We start from the raw sequence: 13522 nt of genomic DNA on the forward strand, positions 1-13522 counted from the left end.
TTAGCTGTTAAAGAAAACCAAGAATGTAAGTACCAAGGTTAGTACTGTTATGCTGCTTCATACTGAAAGCCTGTCTGTTATCTTCCAGCATCAGAAACTGAAAACCCCCAAACCAACCATCTCACATTCCCCCTCTCCCCATGTTTCCAATTACCTGCTTGAGAAAATTGCTTGTATTGAAAGTTGCCTTTATTTTTTTTAAGCTGTTTTTCTCCCATTGAATGTTCCAAGTGAGACTTACGGACACACAAACTGTCTTGGGGGGTTGCTCCCAGTCACCTTTCAGTCCACTGCCCAGTTTTCCCTCCCTGTGCTAAAGGGCAGCAGTCACAACAGGGCAGGGGACAGATCTCCTTTTAGCACGAGGAAAGGTGGCTGCTGTTCACCCTGTTGGGCAGCAGTTACTTCTTATTGATAAGCCCCGGTATCAGTATATCTAAAATCAAGCCAAGGGGGGAAGGTGAAGCTGTTGCAGTGGGGGTCTGGAGGAAGGATAGGAGATGCATAGGGAGTAGTGGGGGGGAGGGAGAAAGGGTTAGAGATAGGAAAATGGTAACTTAAATATTTCAATGTATATGGAGTATTTTGCAGGTGAGATTGGCCTGTGTGTTGTTACAGCAGGGAATGTCAAGGTCATCTAAGCCTGGAGGAACCTGAGCTTCACCACTCCTTTGTTCATGGGAGAACTTTCTCCAGTAAGGATTATTCACACACACACACCCCACTGCCTTCTTCAGTCTCAGTTTGTTTGTAACAGACCTGCATTCAGTCAACAGAAATACCTCTTTTATCAAAAAGGTAGAGAGTAGGAAAGCCATCTCAGCTTGGGTATTTCAATGACAAACATTTGAGCAATGCTTATCATGTCCTAGTCATTGCTTTAACCACAGCCTTACACCTTCCCCTTGTCAAACATTGGCAGTAGGTTCACCTTCTTCAAAGCAACTTAGAGAAACTGAAGTGGTCTCTGTCCCACAGAAGATGTCTCTTGAGTTCCTGCACTGCTTTTTCTCCTGTAAGTGGAAAGAAAACAATCTGTGAAGCCCTTAATTTATCAGACTTGCTGTTGTTCTGCACTTCAGTATGTAACACAGATGTTGGGGAGCAATACCAAACTTCCTCATTTTCAAACTTGTTTAGACCCTGAGAGAAAGCTCTGCCTATTTTATATTATTATTATTCTCCTTCTAATATGCAAAGTCTGCAAGCTTTAGGTTGTTGGGTTGGCTTTTTTGTTTTACAATTAAACTGAATATGAAGCAGGTTTCAAGTCCCTTAAACAGCTTTCTGAAAAGATCAAGCCCTTAAGTTATTCTGAAAGCTCTGCCAAGAGACTTCTTGATGAGGCTCTCATCAACATGTGTCTCCTTGAATTTCGTTATTGGTGTTGGTTTTATAAATCCAGCATTTATAATTTTTATAAACATAAATTTGCCACAGATTAATTATTCTCTTAGGGCACCATGAAAACAATGCATGCTGCTAAATTAAATACAAGAAAACAGTAATTTGCTGGCAGAGTCTATAAATTTCTTCTGTATAAGTGGTTTGACAGATGGAGTTTAAATACTCCCTCAGAAAAGCCCGTAACCTCTTTAACTCTAAACATTTTGACCCACTGGGATTATGAGCCCGTAGCACAGCTAAACAGAGTGATCCTTAGCTGAACTTTACACCGTCACCCAGGACCTGGAAGCACATTGCACATTCAAGCAGAGTCTGTGGGAAATAGAGTGCTCCTGGGTCAATCACACGACATGAGCCCATGTCCAGGCAAGGTCAGATGAAAAAAAAGCTTTCCCTCTCACAGAGGGAGAAGGGGAAAAAAAAAGTGTTGGGTTGGGAATTTCCAGCTTCCTTACAAGCATATTTCAGAGCTTTAGCTCCAATGAAACTTCATCTCTTTTCTCTGCCCATAGACCAGTGAACAGCACTAGAGCCTGTCTTCTCTGTCACTGCAGGAAGATTTGACATCTCTGCTTATGGCAAATACTGAATCGTGAAGCTAAGCTCAGAAAAAAAATCACTGAAGAGATCAATCCCATTTAAAATTTCCACTTCTGACCCTATCATCTCAGGATCTTCACTCATACTTTTGTTAAGCTCCACTTTTAAGCAAGATAAGTGTGTTTTCTACCTCCAGAACATTCTCATCCCCTGCTGGAACATGGGCTTGATCTTGAGTCCCTTTCAGTTGACTGAATGGCAACTGTTTTGGGCTTGGAGGATGATGGGCAGTACTGAGGACTTCCATGGTCACTACTCTGATGGGAGCCAAGAGGACTGACCACTTGGAAGGATCAAGTCCTGCAGCAGATCTCTAGGTCCCACTGCAGAAGGTACTCCCTCACAGCCTGACATTCACCAGGCAGGACCTGGAGTTGCAGCAGCTGGTCCCTGCAATACAGATGCATTCTCCCAGTGCTCTTTCACACTGTTCAGGTAACATAAAGCCACCCCAAAATTGAGCTTGAAGCCCTCCCAGTGTCACAGTGTCGTTTTTTCACTCCTAACATGGAGGTGTGAGTCAGTGCCTGCACAGTGACCGCCACAGGGACGGTTTGTTCCCATTTCCCACCAGAATTAAGCCTGGATTTTCTGGTAATCTAAGAAGGGGATTATTTTGATCTCCTTGGCACTTCAAAAGAAAAAATAAATCATTGGTAAGCTGCTAGAACATACTTTGCTCTCAGCCCAAGGCCGGGCTGGACAGGGCTTTGAGTGACCTTGTCTAGTGGAAGGTGTCCCTGCCCATGGAAGAGGTTTGGAACTGGATGAGCTTTAAGGTCCCTTCCAGCCCCAACCATTCTATGATTCCTGAGCCAGGAGATGGCCAGACTGTCCTTTTTAAACCTGGCAAGCTTCTGCTGGATAAACCCTTTGCCTGTGCTATTGGGCTTTCCCTCTCAGTGCTTGAAGTGTAGGTTTGCTGCCGGAGTTCCTCAGGAAAGGTGTCTGAGCCCCATGGCCAATCTGACCCAGCAGGTTGTTTTCTCTCCCAGAGAAGGCAACCCTTTCCAAAACGTCAGGTGCTACTCCAGAGCTTCAGAGCATCCTGAACAGCATCATACCCACAGCAATGGCCCCATTACCTTGACACATTTCCCTTTCATTAGGGCGGACAGCATGCATTTATACAGGATGGAAAAGGAGAAAGCGTGACTGGCATTTCAAAAGGAGCAACAATCCCACGAGTTGCATTGTGTTCAAAGCCTCTCCTCCTCTCCTGCCTGCTGCAATTTTGCTGCCATCAGGATTTGTGTACACACTGTTGGTTCCTGTTGGTATGCACCAGGCTGATGCATGCTGTGAGCCTGTAATTTGTGACTAATCATAGATTACTTGTAGCTGAGAAAAGATGCTTTGAATATCTGTGCCCTTGGTTTTTATGGCTTAACTGGACAAGGAGAACAGCACAGTAAAAATACTTACACATCCAATCTAACATTTTATCAGAGGGAAAGCAATGGATTCACAGAGTTGAGCCAAGGCTATGTATTATTACAAGCAATAAACCTACTGGAGTCTGTAACTATCTAGATCTCAGACACAAGACACCCTTCCCAAACCCTGCAGCACACAAGTGGGAAGACTGGAAAAAATGCGCAGCAGCTTTGCTTTAATTTCAGCAGTTTAATTAAAAAAAAAAAAAACAAAACAGGTAAGTAGAATGCCCTGTGTTATTTTGATACTGCATTCACAGCCTTAAGGTTTTCTGAAGGGGTGATGAGTAGATGCAGTGAGGAAGCTGCGTGGGGTAGCTGAGTGGGATGTGTCTGTGTTAGGCACATTAATTTCTGCCACAATGAGCCACTGTGAAACAGCTACACGTGTCTGGTGCTGCGAAGTCATGTACGGGGAGGTAAAAGTCATGGTGATATTGCTGCTGCAGGTGGTGGATTGGATGGGACTGGCTCAGGGCTGGCTGGAGGCTGTGCTCCAGGAGACATTTTCAAGGCAGCCTTCCAAACCAGCCAGGCTATTTGCAAGCTGCCAGTCTGTGCCAGGGTACGGTATATTTCCCATTCCCTGGCAGTGTTCAAGGCCAGGCTGGATGGGGCTTGGAGCAACCTGGTCTAGTGGAAGGTGTCCCTGCCCGCTGCAGGGGGTTGGAACTGGATGAACTTTAAGGTCCCTTTCAACCCAAACCATTCTGTGATTCTATGCCTGTGGTAAGAGCATCTGACAAGGGTGGACTTGAGCCTGACATTGTGCTTGCAGCCAGCCAAGGTTCAGCCCTGGCACGGGAATGAAGTGTGCTGCTATCCATTGAGCTTGTCCCCATCTCTCCATGTGGGCAGGCTGTGAGTTTGTGCTGCACAAGGACTCAGGGTGGTCCAAACTTGCCCTCTTAGGCTGGCAAATGTTGCACCTGGGTGAGTGAATGCTCATGTCTAGTTTCTAGCAATACTCACAGTGGAGGAGAGCTGGGCTGGGGTTCACAGTGTTCAGTCCTGAGCTTAACGCATGCTGTAAATTTGTCCTTAATCTGCCTAAGATGGTAGAAAGGTAGCCCCATGGGTTTTAGGCTTCAGCTCTAGCTTCAGACCTGGAGCTGGAGGAGAAGGAGCATACAACCACCCAGGAGACAGGTAAGGGCACAGCAGCATCCTGAGCAGCCCTTCAGATTGTTGCTGTGCCTCATACCAAAGGGCTGTTTATATTTGTTGCTTCCCAGGGCAAACATAGATCCAGGGTTGAGCAGAAAGTCCTGGGGACACTGGGAGCCTGAACTGACAATGTGATGATTAATTTGCAGTGACTTAAATCAGCCCATTTAGGAGTTCATAAAATGCAAAGTACTGAAGGAAAGGAGAAGGAAAAGTTGTAAGAACAGTGTGATCCAGGAGTGTCCCATGGATTCACAACATACTTTCCAAAAAACAGCTATATCTTGTGAAGATAGCTTCTTACTAAGAAGCATTTGTTGACTGCATGTATTTATGTCTGCAGACATAAAAAATTCAATCAGCCCCTCTTTTGAAGGGAAGAAGAGCAGCTGAGAAAACATTTGCCCTTTTTCAAAGAGCTTTATTTACTTCAGGATCAGAGTGATTCAGCATGAAGGCACCAGCCTGGGCTGGAGGCAACACTGCACTTCCCTTGAAGATGGGGTTGAGGATTATATCAAAAGTGGAATTTAATCCTGCTATCTTTCACTTGAAAGATTTAGCTGAGTGCCTCCAGTTTACTTCAGCAACTTCACCAAGGACAAGGATGTCCTTAGGCTTTGGTGGAGTGAAATACTGGGGGGCTTGCCTTGAGGAAACATTTGGAGAGAGAGCTGTGACCAGCTGGGGGACAGGAGGAGTCTTCCTACAGTTGCAATCTTCTCCCCAGTCTCCCCAAGCGGTGACTGGCCTCTGGCTCGTGTCTCAGCAGGGCTGTGAGGCTGTGCTCAGTGTATTGATGCCAGTGCAGCAGCCTGTGCAGGAGCAGCTGAGGCTGCACGGGTGTGCGGACAGCTGTGGGAGGAGCAGGACTGCATGTGAGTGCTGTTTAGTGCAGTATTTCCTGGCTTTTTCAGTCACTAGTAATGCACTAACTATGCCCAGAGAAGTTGTGGCTGCCCCAGTCCTGCAGTGTTCAAGGCCAGGTGGGACAGGGCTTGGAGCAACCTGGTCTAGTGGAACCCCCCACAGCAGGGGGTTGGAACTGGATGAGGTGTAAGGTCCTTTCCAACCCAACCAAACCCATTCCATGATAGAAGACATGTTAAAAAGAACACAAAACGCAATTACCTTAAACTGTCATGCTGATTGGCAGTCAGGTGAAGTTTCTGGCAGTCAGGTGAAGTTCCCAATGACTGGAAAAAGGGAAATATAACCCCCATTTTCAAGAAGGGGAAAATAGATGACCTGGGGAACTACAGACCAGTCAGTCTCACCTCTGTGCCTGGCAAAATCTTGGAGCACATTCTCCTGGAAGGCATGCTAAGGCACATGAAAATCAACAAGGTGCTTGGTGACAGCCAGCATGGCTTCACTAAGGGGAAATCCTGCCTGACCAATCTGGTGGCCTTCTATGATGGGGCTATGGAATTGATGGACAGGGGTAGAGCAGTTGATGTCATCTACCTGGACTTGTGTAATGCATTTGACACTGTCCCACATGACATCCTTGTCTCTAAATTGGAGAGACATCAATTTGATGGATGGACCACTTGGTGGATAAAGAACTGGCTGGATGGCCGCACGCAAAGAGTCGTGGTCAATGGCTCAATGTCCTGCTGGAGACCAGTAACAAGTGGTGTCCCTCAGGGATCGGTGTCAGGACCGGCCTTGTTCAACATCTTTGTCGCTGACATGGACAGTGGGATTGAGTGCGCCCTCAGCAAGTTTGCCGATGACACCAAGCTGTGTGGTTCGGTTGATACACTGGAGGGAAGGAATGCCATCCAGAGGGACCTTGACACACTTGTGAGGTGGGCTGATGCCAACATCATGAAGTTTAACCATGCCAAGTGCAAGGTCCTACACCTGGGTCGGAGCAATCCCAGGCACAGCTACAGGTTGGGCAGAGAAGAGATTCAGAGCAGCCCTGCGGAGAAGGACTGGGGGGAGCTGGTTGATGAGAAAATGAACATGAGCAGGCAGTGTGCACTCACAGACCAGAAAGCCAACCGTATCCTGGGCTGCATCAAAAGGAGCGTGACCAGCAGGTCAAAGGAGGTGATCCTGCCCCTCTACTCTGCTCTCGTGAGATCTCGCTTGAAGTATTGTGTGCAGTGCTGGTGTCCTTAACATAAAAAGAACATGGAACTGTTGGAACAAGTTCAGAGGAGGGCCATGAGGATGATGAGGGGACTGGAGCACCTCCTGTATGAAGACCGGCTGAGGAAGTTGGGGCTGTTCAGCCTGGAGAAGAGAAGGCTGCGTGGAGACCTCATAGCAGCCTTCCAGTATCTGAAGGGGGCCTATAGAGATGATGGGGAGGGACTCTTCATTAGAGACTGTAGTGACAGGACAAGGGGTAATGGGTTAAAACTTAAACAGGGGAAGTTTAGATTGGATATAAGGAGGAAATTCTTTCCTGTTAGGGTGGTGAGGCACTGGAATGGGTTGCCCAGGGAGGTTGTGAATGCTCCATCCCTGGCAGTGCTCAAGACCAGGTTGGACGAGGCCTTGGGTGATATGGTTTAGTGTGAGGTGTCCCTGCTCATGGCAGGGGGGTTGGAACTAGATGATCTTAAGGTCCTTTCCAACCCTGATGATTCTATGATTCTATGATTCTGTCTGAATGACACAAGTCTGCTCTTGCACTTGCTTTGCTTTCTTGAGCATTGTGTTGGCTCTGAAAGTGGGGTGGCTGCCATCTGAAGGATACAAACCCCAGATTTAATTGTGTTTGTGTAGATAATGTCATGGTGGTAACACCACAGCTTCAGCTGCATTCACAAATGACCCTAAATATTTGTATCTGCAGCATTCCAGGCCTGGAAGGGCAGCACAAACTGCTTCTTTCTGGTGTATATGTTTATCTGCTTTATTTGTTTTGTTTTTCAAGAGCAGCAATGATGCCTCTTTTGTTTAATGGCTTTATTTTTGATGCTTTATAGGACACACATGACCAGGGAACCAGAGCTCTTAATTACAAACATTTTAAAAGAACACGGACCATCCTGCTGTGGGTGAGTCAACTCAGCATCACTGCTGCTGCCTGCGAGGCAAAGGCAGACAACTGCCTTCCCTCCTGCCTTCAGGCTTTAGGACTGGCTCGAAAAGGCTGAAGCTGCACAGATGAGGGTGGTGTTTAGGTTCCCAGACAGCTTTTGAAGTCAAATAACACATTTTCAGCAGGTTGAACGGTTACTGAAGGACTAAAGGAGGAGAGGAAGGTGTCGGGTTTTTTCCAAACACACTGTTCATGTTCTCCCAGGAGTGCCTGGGGAACAGACATGTTTTCAAATGGGTTTACTCTTTTGAGCTGTTTTTCTCAATTTTCTGTGCACTCTTGATGTTCCTGCTCCTGGAATGTAAGGGCAGGAAGCCAGTGCCTGTAAATAAGACACTAGCAATAGGACACCATGCAGAAGAGCTCCAAGCAAGCAAGGCATACACATCTCTAGCTCTACCACAGGGTCAACTGTGGCCAATTCACAGGAGCAGTGGAAAGACACAGTGCCGCCTATTGTGTGTGTCCCTCCCAGGAAAGCAGAGTAGGGTACAATGAAGGTGATGTCCTTGTTACCAACCATCTCTCACTTTGAAGACTCCAGCCTCTATTTGATAGCAATTCCTGCTACACATTGAGTTTGGGTTTTTTGTTTACAAATATTTCTGGAAATACCAGCTCATGGTTTCAGGAGAGTAGGCACACACATCCCCCTCCCCTTGTGTCTCCTGCAAGTGGAATTCTGATTTATTGTGATGAAACAGCTGCTAAGCCAAGTGCTCTGAGCAAAGGCAAGCAGCCAGCCCTGGAAACCTGCGGCTTTGGACATGAGGTCGTTAGCACCAGAAAGGGCATGCTGAACTCGCTGCCAAGACAGAGGGATGAACCTTTTAGAGCAGTCCAGTAATTTTCCCTATCAGCACTAGAGAACAATGATCATAGAATCACAGAACGGTTTGGGTTGGAAGGGTCCTTAAAGCTCATCCAACTCCAACCACCTGCAACGGGCAGGGACACCTTCCACTAGACCCACGCTGCTCCAAGCCCCGTCTGGTCTGGCCTTGAACACTGCCAGGGATGGGGCAGCCACAGCTTCTATGGGCAACCTGTGCCAGGGCCTCACCACCTTCACAGGGAAGAATTTCTTCCTAAATATAATCTAAATCTCCCCTCTGTCAGCTCAAAGCCATTCCCCCCTTGTCCTGTCACTACAGGCCCTTGTAAAAAGTCCCTCTCCATATTTCTTGTCATGCCCTTTAAGCACTGGAAGCTGCTCTAAGGCCTCCTTGGAGCTTTCTCTTCTCCAGACTGGGCTGCTGTACTTACCTCTAGGGTCTCATGCCAAAGCATTGTTTTTACCACTGCTCTGATGGGTTGGGAGGACACCGGGATGCTCCTTGGGCTCTGGTGGTGGCCATCTGACTTGTGTCGAGTTTGAGGTAGAGGAATCTTCACTTTTGGTGCATTGCTTTGCTGGTGTCTGCCTGGATGCGTGGAATTGGGTTAGAAAATATGCTGTAACGCTGCAAAAAACACACGGTGCTCAGCCTAGTCTTGTCTCAGAGGGAACGCTAGTTTATTTAAACACACGATCATTCATAGTACTTAGATAACCAATGCAGGATTAAAAGAAAAATCTCCATGTCTGCATACACCAATGCTTTAGGCAGCAGCAGAATAATATTTCAAGGTTGAAAGACATAAATGTGCAAAAAAGAAGTCCCCTTTTGCACAGCTGGTGCTTGTAACCAGGCTTAGTTATTAATGTTCAGGCTCAAGACACTCCATATCTCCTGAGTCTCTTTAAGCAGCTGGCTGAGGAGCTCCCTTGGGCAGAATGACCTTTTCCTAACACCAGGGCTGCACTCTGTCCCAAATACTCCCTTTTCTCAATGCCTTTTTCTGAGGTTTTTTGTCTTTTTTTTTTTTTTTTTAGCTGGTCTTTTTCATCTGTCGCTTGCTGGAGGCAACAGCAACACAGATTTCTTTCTTTGCCCTCAAAACCAAAGGGTTTTAGCTCAAATATGTGATCATCCCCCACCAGCCCTCATGGCTGGGTGTTTGGTCACCCATGCCACAGCTGATAAATGTTGCATATGAGTAAAATTGACATTATAGTGAGTGCTACAGCACTGCAGAGTCTGCACAGGTCTCCAATAATGAGGATGAGGCTTAGAAGCACTAATGGCTGCTGAATGCCTCCATACCCTACTGGCCTGGGATCTCTTTACTATGGCATCATTGTTAGTTGCTTATTCAATAATATTTTTGGGTTTTGTCTCATTTCTCTTAGCATTTCATGGAATCACAGAATCCCAGACTGGTTTGGGTTGGAAGGGACCTTAAAGCTCATCCAGTTCCAGCCCCCTGCCATGGGCAGGGACACCTTCCACTAGATCAGGTTGCTCCAAGCCCCATCCAACCTGGCCTTGAACACTGCCAGGGATGGGGCAGCCACAGCTTCTCTGGGCACCCTGTGCCAGGGTCTCACCAACCTCATAGTGAAGAAATTTCCATCTCTGCATCCTTCTGTAGGAAAGGAGACAAAAGCAGCCCTGAAGCTGCTGCTGCTAAACCTGCACCCAGATCTTTTCAGAGCTGAAAAGTGGAATGAATGTGCCTCTTACATAAACTATGGGATAATAATCCTGCAAAATCAGTGTCTCCTAAAGGCTGACAGCTCAGGTCTGGCACAGAATGCCTCTACAAGCAATTTGTGTACTTGAGAAACTGGAAGGAAGGTGGGGGAGAGCACAGTGAAGACATGCTGTTAAAGAGGAATTTGAGTGCCTGCCACTGCTTCAGGCTTTGCAGGCTTCCCTGAGGGCAAATACCCAAGTTATTCCTCCTGTTTGGCTTTGCCTGTACATAAAGAATGTCTCCTCCTAACAACGGCCACCTGGTTGTCCCAGGGCAGAGGAAGGAGCTGTGTTGGCAGTTTATTCCCTTTGCTTCTTGTCCTGTCACCTGGCACCACTGAGAGAGTCTGGCCCCGTCTTTTTGACACCCTTCCTTCAGATAGCTATACACATTGATCAGTTCCCCTGTGAGCCTTCTCTGCTCTAGGCTGGACAGGCCCAGTTCCCTCATATGAGGAAGGTTCCAGACCCTTCATCATTCTAGTAGCACTTTGCTGAACTTCCTCCAGGTGCTCCATGTCTCTCTTCCCCTGGGAACATCCATAAGGCTTCTTCAGCACGTGGGGCATTTGAGGGCAGTGGTGACAGGCATTCAGGTAACAGCATCTCCATAACTTTGGGAGGGGTTTCTCTCTCTACCCAGTTGCTTGTTTTCCTGATGCTTGTGGGTGTTTGATGCTTCGGAGCTCTATCTCCCCAGGTTAAAAAAAAAAGGTCTTCAGAAGTTGCAGGAGGGAGAATTGACAGATGGAGCATGGTTGCTGGTGCTTTGTTTCCTTTGGAAACCAGGCTAAAAATATCCCATTCTGGGCTGACAGCTCTGTCACAAGCAGCGTGCAGTGGGAATGCAGGGCAGCTCCTCCGCAGCCCATCTTTTGGCTAATCCATGCAAGAGTGCACACCAGATTTCAGCTGAAGAATCACTCATATTTCCAAGACTGCTGTTGACTCTATTTGCTCAAGCAATAGCCAAGGCCATGTTCTGATACTTGGTTCCTGATTTTTGCACCAAGAAAGTCCAGGTGGTGCCATTTGTGGTGGGGATGCCATTCTGGAAGCTCTGGGGCTGCTGTAAACAGAGCCCACAGAGCTTCACTTCTCAGCTCCCTTCCAGCACCTCTGGTGCTTGTCCTGTACTGCTTTTCATCATATAACACCTCAGGCTTCAAATTATGCTCACTTTGCTGAGCCTGTCCATTTATGCCTCTTCCATTATAAAGGTATAAATTCATTTTTAGATGCTCAGATATGTGGACATGCTTTTAGGCTAGGAAGCCTTCACTGCCTGCAGGTGTGCAGCCTAGGACATGCTTCAACAGTGCTGAAAAACAGCAGTTTCAGAGAAAAATGAAATTAGCAGGCCAGATCTTGTCAAATCCTCTTAGCTGGTGGATGAAATCGGTTTACTTTATTCCTTTAAAAAAAATAAGTGAAGCCAATGAATCTCACTGGAGTCATAGTTGCTCTGATCCAAAAGCTGTTGCCAAAACACCTCTGGACTTACAAGAAGTTGAGCATGGGCTGCCCCACATGAGAGATACGCACTTCTTCCAGGTACTGGGAGACCTTCATTGCAGGAAAGATCTGAGAGCCAGGTGTCCAGCAACCGGGCCGGGGGCTCTATCACAGGGTTTGGCTGAAGAGTCTCCGCAGAGGAGAGAAAAGAATGAAGAAAGAAGATTCAAGGATCTGTGCTCTGCAGCTTACTGTGAGCTGCCTACAGCTGGGTGGAGATGAACAACAGGCACCTGAGCAATGCTTTTCTGGGGCTATGTCAGCTCCAGACTACAAAAGGAACTAAGAGCAGTCATGGAAAATAGGTCTAGCTTCACATGTGCTCTTGGTCTCTCACTGGATGCATGAGAGAGGCTTCCTAAAGACTTGTGTTTGACTCTTGTTTCTGGCACTTATTTAAGAAGAATATCAAAACCTCATATTCTGGGAAGAAGTCTAAAACCTCAAGGTAAGGAAGTATATTCCAAATTGCAGTAAGATACCTAATATTGTGTGCTGGCTTGTCTCAAGCCCCAAGAATACACTGTTCCCACAGACTTTGCAGACATAGGATATGAGATACTATCTTGGCAGAAAAAGGAAGTCAGGCTGCATGTGGTGCACAAATCTGGTGACCTTCATAGGTTCAAAAGGCTGGCTGTGATTTTTCTAATGACTCCCAACAGCTTGCGTGGACACAGCACTGGATGTGGAGTTGTTATTGCTGCTCCTCTCTTTCACAGCCTCTCTTCTCCCCTGGTGCCACTAGGGAGGGGGTGATGGATGGAAAAGCCAACAGTGATTTTGGCTGAATGGTTTTATGACTAAAAGAACAAAATGTCTATTTTGCAGGAGTTCTGGACACAGCAGTAGCTCCCAAGCAAGCTGCTAGCCTGATACAAAACATGGCATCACCAAAATTTTACCACACCTATAAGCACTGAGGACCACTGCACTCATCAGCCCAACAGTTTCATGTTCAGTAGCTTGCAAAGGCTTTGTCAGCAAACACAACAGGACACATGGATCTCCTTAGCAGACCTCCTGATGAACACTCTCCATGCTCCAAGCCGTAAAGACATGCAAGAGCTCCTGGTTGCACACTCAATTGAAGAAACGTAATCAGAGACAGCTTATGGACATGCAGGGCCTTCAACCAAAAATGGGGTGAAAAGGGCCTGTCATCTGAAGAGGTGGGAATAATGCAGGAGTTATTTTGTCCAGGCTGTGGGTGGAAGCTGGGTGACATCCGGGGTGCAAGCAGGTTGAAGCCAAACGGAGCAACAAGCTGTTCTCTTGTGTCATTCCATTTAGAGAGGCAACCAGGCTGCGCCTGGCAGAGTGACAAGGCTCCCTCTTTAATGACTCATTGCAGAACAGCTTTGGTAAGCAGGAATTTTGCACTTTGCTGTGATTTCAGAGGGTGTGAGCTGAAAAATGAGATTAAAAGAATAATCAGAAGAATCAATTGAGCCCGACTGAGAACGGAGGCCACATGGCTATGGGCACAGCCTTATGTTGCATGCCAGGAGAGGGACACACGGAGGCCCATGTGCCACGGGGTGGACAACACACACAGAAATGGAAGTGCCTGCAGCAAAAACCAGGTTGGCTCAGTAAGGTGTTGGCAAAGGATTGCAGTGTGGCTGTACGGATGTTTTCCTCCAGCTCACCTGCTCCCTGACTCATCCTGGTGATCTCATTCATTAAAACCTGCAGGGTGCTGCCAGTCTGGCTGTGCGGAAAGGCAGGGCTGCCGCTGCGCTGCACGGGGG

This window comes from Pezoporus occidentalis, unplaced genomic scaffold (genome assembly GCF_034315485.1).
Source record: "Pezoporus occidentalis ecotype Australia unplaced genomic scaffold, CSIRO_AGI_Poc_V1 ctg151, whole genome shotgun sequence".
In the NCBI taxonomy this organism is placed as follows: domain Eukaryota; kingdom Metazoa; phylum Chordata; class Aves; order Psittaciformes; family Psittacidae; genus Pezoporus; species Pezoporus occidentalis.